Here is a 10,053-nt window from a genome sequence, read left to right as displayed (position 1 = left end):
AATATTTTCGAAAGAAAGAATCAAAAGCATCCTGTAACACCTCATCTGTCACATTTGCTTCACGATTGTTTTCTTGTTGTGCATCTCCTTCTTTTCCCTTACGAGATCTACAATCTTTCTTTAGGTGTCCTTTCTTTCCGCATTTCTAGCACACTATCCCCGATCTAGACTTGGATCTACCTTTCCTTGATTTACTGCGATATTCGGAGCTCTTTCCTCTTTCCATTTTTCTTCCCCTAGACTTTGCACTCAAAGCATTACCCGATGTCTCATCAGAGCTTTTCCGTCGCATTTCCTCGCTAAGGATAGCACCGACAACATCATCAAACTTTAAAGTACTAGATCTAGAAACAGAGTTACTAATGGCCATTACTAAACCATTCCAACTTTCTGGCAATGAGCACAAGAATAACAGAGCTCTAACTTCATCATCAAAGTTTACCCCTACAGAACTTAACTAACTTGTAACAGTATTAAAATCATTTAAATGGTCTGCAACAGATCCACCTTCCGACATCTTCATATTAAATAACTGTTTCATAAGAAATACCTTGTTTGAGGCCGAGGGTTTTTCATATAGTTTCGCCAATGCCTTAATCAAACCCTTTGTCATTGTTTCCTTCGAAATGTTGAAGGCGACCGACGCTGCGAGGCACAATCGTACTGTTCGAGTGCCTTTCTATTGAGAAGGTTCCATTCTTCATCTGTCATACCCGTCGGCGTCTTTGTTTTTCCACCCAATGGTAGGTACAATCTTTCTGATATAGATAATCTTCCATCTGTATCTTCCATAGCGAGAATTTTTGGTCGTTAAATTTCTCGACCCTAAACTTACCATCTTCTGCCATTGCTCCCACTTGAACAAGGAACCCTTCTTTTCTGCGAGTTTATCAGCCAAATAGACCTTCGGCTCTGATACTAGTTGTTAGAAAATTATATATTATAGAGAAATGGAACACATAAAATATTGCAGAAATATAAACACAGAGAACGCATAAAACAAGAGAGACGCAGATATACGTGGTTCACCCAGTTTGGGCTACGTCCACGAAGAAACAACTAGTCCTTCCTTTTATATTATCCAGCAAACTGAAGAGATGCAACCTACAACAGATCCGCTGTAACACCCTCTTCGCTCTCAATCTCTCTCTCTCTTTCTCACTCAGAATACAGATCTACATAGACGCAATACAATTCCCTCATATATAGTGAGGGGTTGCCTTCTAGGGCAAAAAACCCTAAATTAAACATAACTTCTACCGTTAAATATCCACCTAATGAATGGCCCAGATTGACTAGAAATTACTATACTTTTACAAGGCAATTTGACATCTATTCTTAGCTTCGAGGGTGCTACCCCCGAACCCCCCCGCCAGGGGGGGGTCCCCAAAGGTCGCAGCCGCCCCCCCTGGACCCCCCCTGCAGTGAACATTTTACGGGCGACGTTGTTGCTGCCCCATTTCAAACTAGGGTCCAATGTGGCAATACCTTTGAATACAAAAGATAATCAGGCTCCACACCCAACAATGACAACCTATACATTGTTCAAATTAATTGAGTTATCCTAGTGAATTTTCTTATATTTAAGAACCCAGAAGTGGAGTTTGTTCCATTTATATATGCATAGGCCACAAGATCATCTAATATAATATTGGGTGCAACCACACTTTTCACATCTATATTAAGGGGACCTCATGACTCCAAGAAAATCCCCAATGAGAATTGAACCTTGGTCATTATTGAAAAACTTCTCGCTCTTCACCAGTGGATTCAACCCCTTCTAGTGCACATTATACACATGCACACATACACACATTTGTATTTGTATTCCATGAAAAAATTCCTTGGGGAAACCCTCCAATTTCTCTTCACATGCCTTTATTGGTGCCCAGGGTAAATATCACCAGTGGACCACATGTACATCTAACCTTGAAGGACCAAAGTAGATTCAATCCTATGACCTCCTTATTTATTATGGATTTGACATGGCAACCCCAAACACTTGAGCTAAGTGTTGGGGCCTAAAATACATATTTCAAGAAAAGACTTATGGGATCCTTCTCCTTTATTATATATGTGTGTGTGTGTGTGGAGGGAAATTCAATTTCTTTCCATAGTAGCTACTAATAACCCCAAGGAACTTGACCATATTCGAACCTATCACATATTCCTTCCCTCCCAATAATGTACTTTAGATTAGTGATTTCATTAATCAAGCTAGCCATTGGGACTAATTAGGATGAACATGCATGTGTGTGTGGACATGTGCACATACACACATGTGTGTGCGCACACACTTGGTATTCTTTCTTAAATTTTATTTCTTATTTTATGGAGTTTAATTTTATTTTTATATTTTGATTTGTAAGGATGAATGTTGCAAATTTTACATATGACAAGAATTTTTGGGGGGATGAAAAATAATTTCAGATGCAATATTATATGAGAACATTAATGTGAAGTTTAGAAGCATTGATGATTGATCAAAATTAATTAACTACAATATAGGATTCAAGCTAGAGTGTCTCCTATCTTATACCCGTTTTGGCATATACACTGACAACTTAAAATATTATTTGGAAGACATGGGTTGTGTCGATTCAACTCTCATTGATATTGTTATCATCCTTCTTCTTTATGCCTTTAATATTATTCTTATGGCAATGAGACCCTATGATCTAGGAAAACAAATAAGAATCCCCAAATATTTACACTCCATATGGGTATTACTGTTAACATCAATAAGATAAATATTGTGATAATTAAATCTAAAAAGTTCACTAAAAACACTTCCATATATGAGAACAACAACTTGAAAGAAGTTTCTTCTTACAAATATCTTGAAATCAATATTCATCATAAGCTCAACTAGAACTACAACATTCAAAAAGGGCTAAATAAAGGGTGGATAGCTTACTATAGGCTTGGAAAAAATCAATGTACCTTTGGCTATGGGTTAAGAAAATATCATTTTTGAGATTGTTCTCAGACTTATCATCTTATATAGATGTAAACTTTGGATATGCAATGTGTTTAGAGAATCCTAGATAAATGTGGATAAAATTCAAAAGAAATATTATAACTTATAATATGAAAATCAAAGGCAATACATCCTATCCTATTCTCCTTATAGAAGTAAGACTTTTTCCCATTAAGAACACGACTATGAGTAGCTACCTAGCATACAAGAACAAGATAAACATGGAAGATAAGGGGTTCTCTAAAACCACTTCAATATTGAACTAAAATTGCTTGCAACTCAAGTGGGGATGGCTTAAAGATGCTAGATCTTGGTTAAATCATTGGGGAATGATGGAATAAGCCTTTTTATAGAATAATAATAATAATATTAAAAATATTATTTCATCTAAATTTAAGGAGAAATTGTGGTGTAATAAAGATTTAGAGGATAAAAGAAAATTAAGATACTATAAGGGTGTGACCAATGCTCATCTAAAAGATAAAAAATGTCTCTAATTTGACTAACATAAAGAAGAAAATGGAAATTTCCAAAATGAGAACAAAATCTTGAGCTTCATAGTGAAATTGGACATTGGACAATCCCCAAAATGTTGTGGGTTGAAAGATATGTCATCTTTGTAACACTAAGAGGGTTCAAGATGAAAAATTATTTCTCTTGTGTCTTCTATATATCCATATTAAATCACAATTTCAAAATATTTGTTACAATATCAACTTTCTTAACTTCCTAAATCATCAAAATTATAATTATTTTGTAACACTTCTTAATAATTTTTTAGTTTGTATATTGAAGTTTAAAATATCCAAATAATTCCTTACCAACATATTTTGAATAAATATTAAGAATCCTCTTCTTCATTATCATATCATATTATAAAAAATTCTCAACATAAAATTATTTTTAAATAAAAAATATAATGTTACAAACATATTCATTATCATATCATATTGTAAAAAATTCTCAACATAAATTTACTTTTAAATAAAAAAATTATCAAGTTACAGACCTAAAAATAAACAACACATCATGTGTTTTTATTTTAACATTTTTTCTCATTAATTTTTTTTTATAATTTATTAATTTAATTCAATTGAAAGCAATGAATTGCTTTACAACTTAATATAGAAGTGATTAATCTTTTAATATATTAAAAATAATATATATAAATAATATATATATATATATATAATTAATTTTATAAAAAAATATTAACTCTTGCCGAAACAAAAATATAAAAATTTATTTGCTTCCGAATTCGTTTTCTATATATAAATGAATCAAAGAGCAAATCAATTTCTATAATATTTCTTTAAATTAAATTAATTTTTTTTATTATTTAAATTTTTTTATAAAAAATATTATTTCTATTTATTAAATATCAATTTTTTAAAGTTATTTTTTTATTTTTAATATGCGGGTAAAATTACATCTAATATATTCCATTTTTTATTTTTAGTATATTCTTGTACAATTACATTTCTGCCATACTAATTTGTAAAGAAATTTATTGTTTTCGATTGAATTAAATTAATTAATTTATTAATATAATTATAATTATATATATATATATATATATATATATTATAAGGTAATTTTAATTTTATATGTATTAAAAATATTTATCATTTTTTATTTATTTTATTTTTTTATTATGAAATTTTGAATTTTGAATCTTAAAATTTACATAATAGTTCATAACACCATGATCACTGATAATAAAAACTGAGCTAATAATGATATACATAATGCTATTCCACAAATCAATAAACGAAATATGACCAGTAAGATAAGTAAAGAAAAAGAAAATAAGAGCATTGAATAGTTAATGTTTTATAATAAAGAGAATCTCGACATTAATGAGTTTACATTATATAATAACAATTAATAAAAATAATTAAATTTGGAAGAGAGTGTAGAGTGAGAATAAAATAAAATAATTAATTTTAATTAATCAAATTGATTTAAAGAATTTGTGGATTAGGAAGAGGTTAAGGTTAAAAATGAAATGAAGGAAATAATTAATGAGTATAAATAACAATGAATTTGAGTTAAAATAATATTTAAATTGAGGTAAGAGTTAATTGATTATTATATATATATATATATATATATATGGTCAAGTTGTTTGAGTTCTTTGAGAAACCGTGAGCCAAAGGCATCTAAGCCGTAAAAAACAACCGGAGATTGCACCCAGCCAGCCACACCAACCCTTAACATGGATGAATTTTTTCCTTGAGTTTTCAACTGGTGACATTCAGATCTCAAAGTGCCTTAATAGTACACATCATCGCCTATTCTATAGCCCATGTATATTATATATTAAAATATTAAATGGAATAATACTAGCAATTGCCCCTAAAGGTGCAAAGATGCACCGAAAGAATTGAACACGCCTATGATGTTACTGCAAAAATATTGCATCAAAGGAAAGATAACAACCTAAAGGGTGGAGGATGGTGGGGGGAAATGTGTTTAGCTTTCAATAGTCTCACTTGTGCTGATTCTTGTCTGACAGACGTTGCTTGAACCACCTGGCTAAATCATTTTTTTCCAATCATACCACTATGTGAAATTATTATATACATATTATATCCAAGCTATAACATGTAAGGTAATGAGGAGAAACATTACCATAGTTCCTCATTGCATAGAGGAAATGACTAAAGTCAGTGTGCGTTGATAATGAGATTACATAAAGAGCATCTTTCACTCGAGTGACCTTCAGATTCGAGGATATTTTGCAATCAACATAAATAAGAGGGTTTGTTTTAGATTTTTAGCTATCTCCTTTTAAAATTTTAAAATTAATTTGGAGTCATTTTCCTTGAGCCATTAATTCCAGTTTTAAATTTTTTCTAGCAAAGATTTGTTGAAATTGCAAATTTATGTGGTGCAGTTTACACAATCCAAGTGTCCAAGTAAACTTAAAAACGAAAAGTTACACATGCTCTATGCATATATAGAACCAATATAGATGCATTTTGAAGAGGATTAAATATCTTGAGATATATATATATATATATATATATATATATATATATATCTATCTATCTATCTATCTATATATATATTTATTTTTATTTATTTATTTATTTTTTTATTTTATTTTATTTATGTTTTACACTCTAAAAGAGGTCCCATAGGCTATCTTTAGCCTTGTGGACGTTAAAATTTTCTTTCTTTCTTTCTTTCTCATCTTTCCAAAAGTAATTATGGTTGCCTTTGCACAACTCGTGCGGATAACAAGTGACCATGTAAGTTAATCGTAGTTAAGAAGTCTTTATGTTAAGGATGGTCATTCCTAAACAAAAAAATACCCAATAACGTCTCACGTTGAACACGATTTAAGGTGAGACTTTATCATAATTAGTTAAAGCAATTTTGTGTGGGAATTATCTTAAGAATCCACAAAGCCGGAATTTTGATATGAACTTCACCAAAAATTTAGATATTTTATGTTATATAAAAATATTATTCAAGTTATGATCTAAGTGTAAATTGGTTGAAAAAAATCAAAACTAAGCCCATTTAATTTTTCAATTAAACATTTTATATCATTGTACCTTAAAAAAATCCCTTAAACACCTAAAGAAAACCTTTAAAAACACACAATTTAATGTAAATCTTATCATATTGATTAATATGCTAGAATCAAGATCACTGTAAAATGCCATGTTGAAAATGACTTGTTTAAATCAAATTTAATTTAAGGTGTTTTTTCCCACTACATCATAGGTACCATGGATTTTGAACATGAAGCTCCATAACCACATCCTAAAAATGAATATATTTAATTTTTATTTATGATTTATAAATAACTAGCAATTGTGCCAGATGTTGCAAGGAAATGTCGTAAGACAATAACATATAGCACTAATTAATGATTCTTTGACAACTTAATTAATGATTCCTTAACAACTATTGAAAGATAGAAAAATATCAAGAAAAGGCAAGGACCATGCTATAATAAAATCATACTACAATATTGTTTCCTTGAGCCTTACAAATCATGAGGCCTATGTCGAAGTTAAATACTGATCATCATTTGCTACCTTCAAAATCTTTGCTACCTTCGAAATCAGAGGTCCTTTTGGTATAATTCCTCCATATTTATTCTTGATCACTTTTCCTCAATATTTATTCTTTATCACTTCCTCCTGCTATAGTCTTTGGTCTTTGGTACAAATCCTCGATATTTATTCTTCATCACCTTCATAATCAGAGGTCGTTTTGGTACAATTCCTCCATAATTATTCTTGATCATCCATATTTGTTCTTGATCACTTCCTCCTACTATAGTCTTTGGTACAATTCCTCCATATTTATTCTTCATCACTTCCTCCTGCTATAGACAACCTTAATCAACACAAAGAATTTTTTTTCTATAGTTTGAAACATGTGTCTACAAAGGACTATAACAATTTTGTAAATAAATTTTGAATTTCTATGTGAATTAAGATCTACCCTTGAATAAAAATGGACATATCTCCAATTTAGAAATTAACCCAAGGATAGCATCAACTACACCTCTTCTTAAGAAAATTGCATGTGTTTCTCTTTTGAATTTTGACTCACCTTTGTATTGTTTCCCTTATGATTCTTGAAACTATTCAAAATATCACATTTCTCTATACCGCTAATCTCTAATCTCCTTAGTGTCTGCTCTTATTTTAATCGAACAAATTTTTCTTAAGTAAATCTAACCCATGTCATGCAGTTGAAAATAATGTAGAGATCATTACAAATATTATCTTTCCTTGTAGAGTAGTTTTATATATCATGTTAATGTAGAGTAAGGTTTAAAACTTTTCACAATTTTAAAAAATGAAAAGTATAACTAAACTAATTAAAGAATCAAAATGTGATTGATTATAGTCATTTACAAAATTGAAAATATTTAGTAATCTTTCAAAAATGTAATCCATATTAATTAATTTGAGATATCATTTACAAAACACATAATAATGAATAATTTCTCAATGAAAATAAAAAATATAAATAAGTACTTCAAAATAATTAACCAACCATTCTCCTCTTAAAAAACTATATTTCAATATGAATGATGTACCAAATTTAGAAAACTCTATAATCACATTCTATTCTTTTTATTTTATGATTTTTTTCTAAAGTACCCAATAATTTGGGTAATAAAATGTGTGGTAAGTATTTTTAACTTTTCCCTCCAACCATAACGATGGCAACCCAATTTCTAGATGAGCATCTCTAGGACAATTTTTTTATCAAAATTATCCAATTTGTATGCCTTTGGCCCAATGTTTTGAATGGACAAACAATTTACATTTAAATTTTCATTAATGATTGTGAATAGATTTTGAATAATTTAAATTTGAAACATTTGTAATAGTAAATTTGGCTAATAGAGTGAGTGGTAAGTCTTTTCAACTTTTACCTCCGATCACAATGATGTCGAACCAGTGTCAACATGAGCATCCATAGCACAATTTTTTATAAGGATACATTTCTTTAGCAAAGACCAGTTTGAAATTTTAGGTTATATTTTATTCATGTTCGTTTTGTAAGATGGAATATAAATGGAATTTGAATAATTAAAATTTTAGTAAAAACTTATTAAAGTGAAATATTTATAATAATAAATTTAGCTAATAGAATTTGTGGTAAGTTTTTTCTCACTTTTCTCTCACTATTGGTGTCCAGTTCCCAACACAAAATTTTATCAAAATTATTGAATTTGTACGACTTTGCTGCAGTGTTTTAGATGCGAATAAAATTTACATTTAAATTTTCATCTCTGTATTGTTTCCATTATGATTTGCAAATAAAATTTACATTAAAATTTTCATCTCTGTATTGTTTCCTTTCTGATTCTTGAAACTATTCAAGATATCACATTGCTCCATACCGCTAATCTCTAGTCTCCTAATCTCCTTAGTGTCTACCATGTTCTTATTTTAATCCAACAAATTTTGCTTAAGTAAATCTAACCCATGATTAAAGAATCAAAATGTGATTGATTATAGTCATTTACAAAATTGAAAATATTTAGTAATCTTTCAAAAATGTAATCCATCTTAATTAATTTGAGATATCATTTAAAAAACACATAATAATGAATAATTTCTCAATAAAAATAAAAAAATATAAATAAGTACTTCAAAATAATTAACCAACCATTTTCCTCTAAAAAACTATATTTCAATATGAATGATGTACCGAATTTTAAAAACTCTATAATCATATTCTTTTCTTTTTATGATTTTTTCTAAAGTACCCAATGTCCAACTTCGCTGTTCACAGAACCCTCTCGCCTACCGGTGCTAAATTTAGCAGCGCCTCTTCTTATTCTTTGTTTGCTTCTGCTGCTGCTTCATCTTCAGCTGGTTTCACCCTCAACAGATCCTCGTCGCAGGTTCAATCTGTGCAGCGTCCCATTACCATGAAAAATTCTCCGTTGAATGCGAGGAGATCTGCCATGACAAATTCGTTGGTAAGGATCGGCGGTGTGGAAGGCGAATGGGTGAAAAGAGCCCTCACAGCTCTCATACGCCCCTCCAACCACCACATGCGAAGGAGATCGTCTTTTCAGCCACGGCCAAGCAAGCTCTGTCATATGACCATGGCCCAAGATATCTCCTGAAGCTTGCATCAGGCCACTGCCTCCCTTTTTAGCGTTCCTTTTGTACTATTTAGATGATCACTCTGCTCATGAGTACAAAGGAGCAACCTGCAGTTTTTGCTGTAAGAGATTCAAGTCGGGCAGCCTGCAGTTTTTGCTGTAATAGATTCATGTTATAACCCTAGCGGTGCCTTCACCATTTTTCCCTTTCTTAGTATTCACAACGCTGGGTTGTTACAATAACAAACTCCATAATCACCTATGATGATCGGATGGTGGAATCATTCCAATCGTCTAACACATCAAATCAACAACTCAAGATAAGACACGGTGGCACATAAGGAAATTCATTTCAGAGGGAAACGCCTTATGGTGTAATTAACCACAAAAGATTCCATTATTTTGATTTATATCCTAACCTATGCAAAGTATGCTTCCAAAAATAAAATGCTTCCATTATTTTAACTTATATTCT

This window comes from Pinus tabuliformis, chromosome 1_1 (genome assembly GCF_031772625.1).
Source record: "Pinus tabuliformis cultivar Carrire ecotype Pingquan chromosome 1_1, CPIR1, whole genome shotgun sequence".
NCBI lineage: Eukaryota > Viridiplantae > Streptophyta > Pinopsida > Pinales > Pinaceae > Pinus > Pinus tabuliformis.
The sequence above is the reverse complement of the archived record's forward strand: the minus strand, read 5'-3'. Positions refer to the sequence as shown.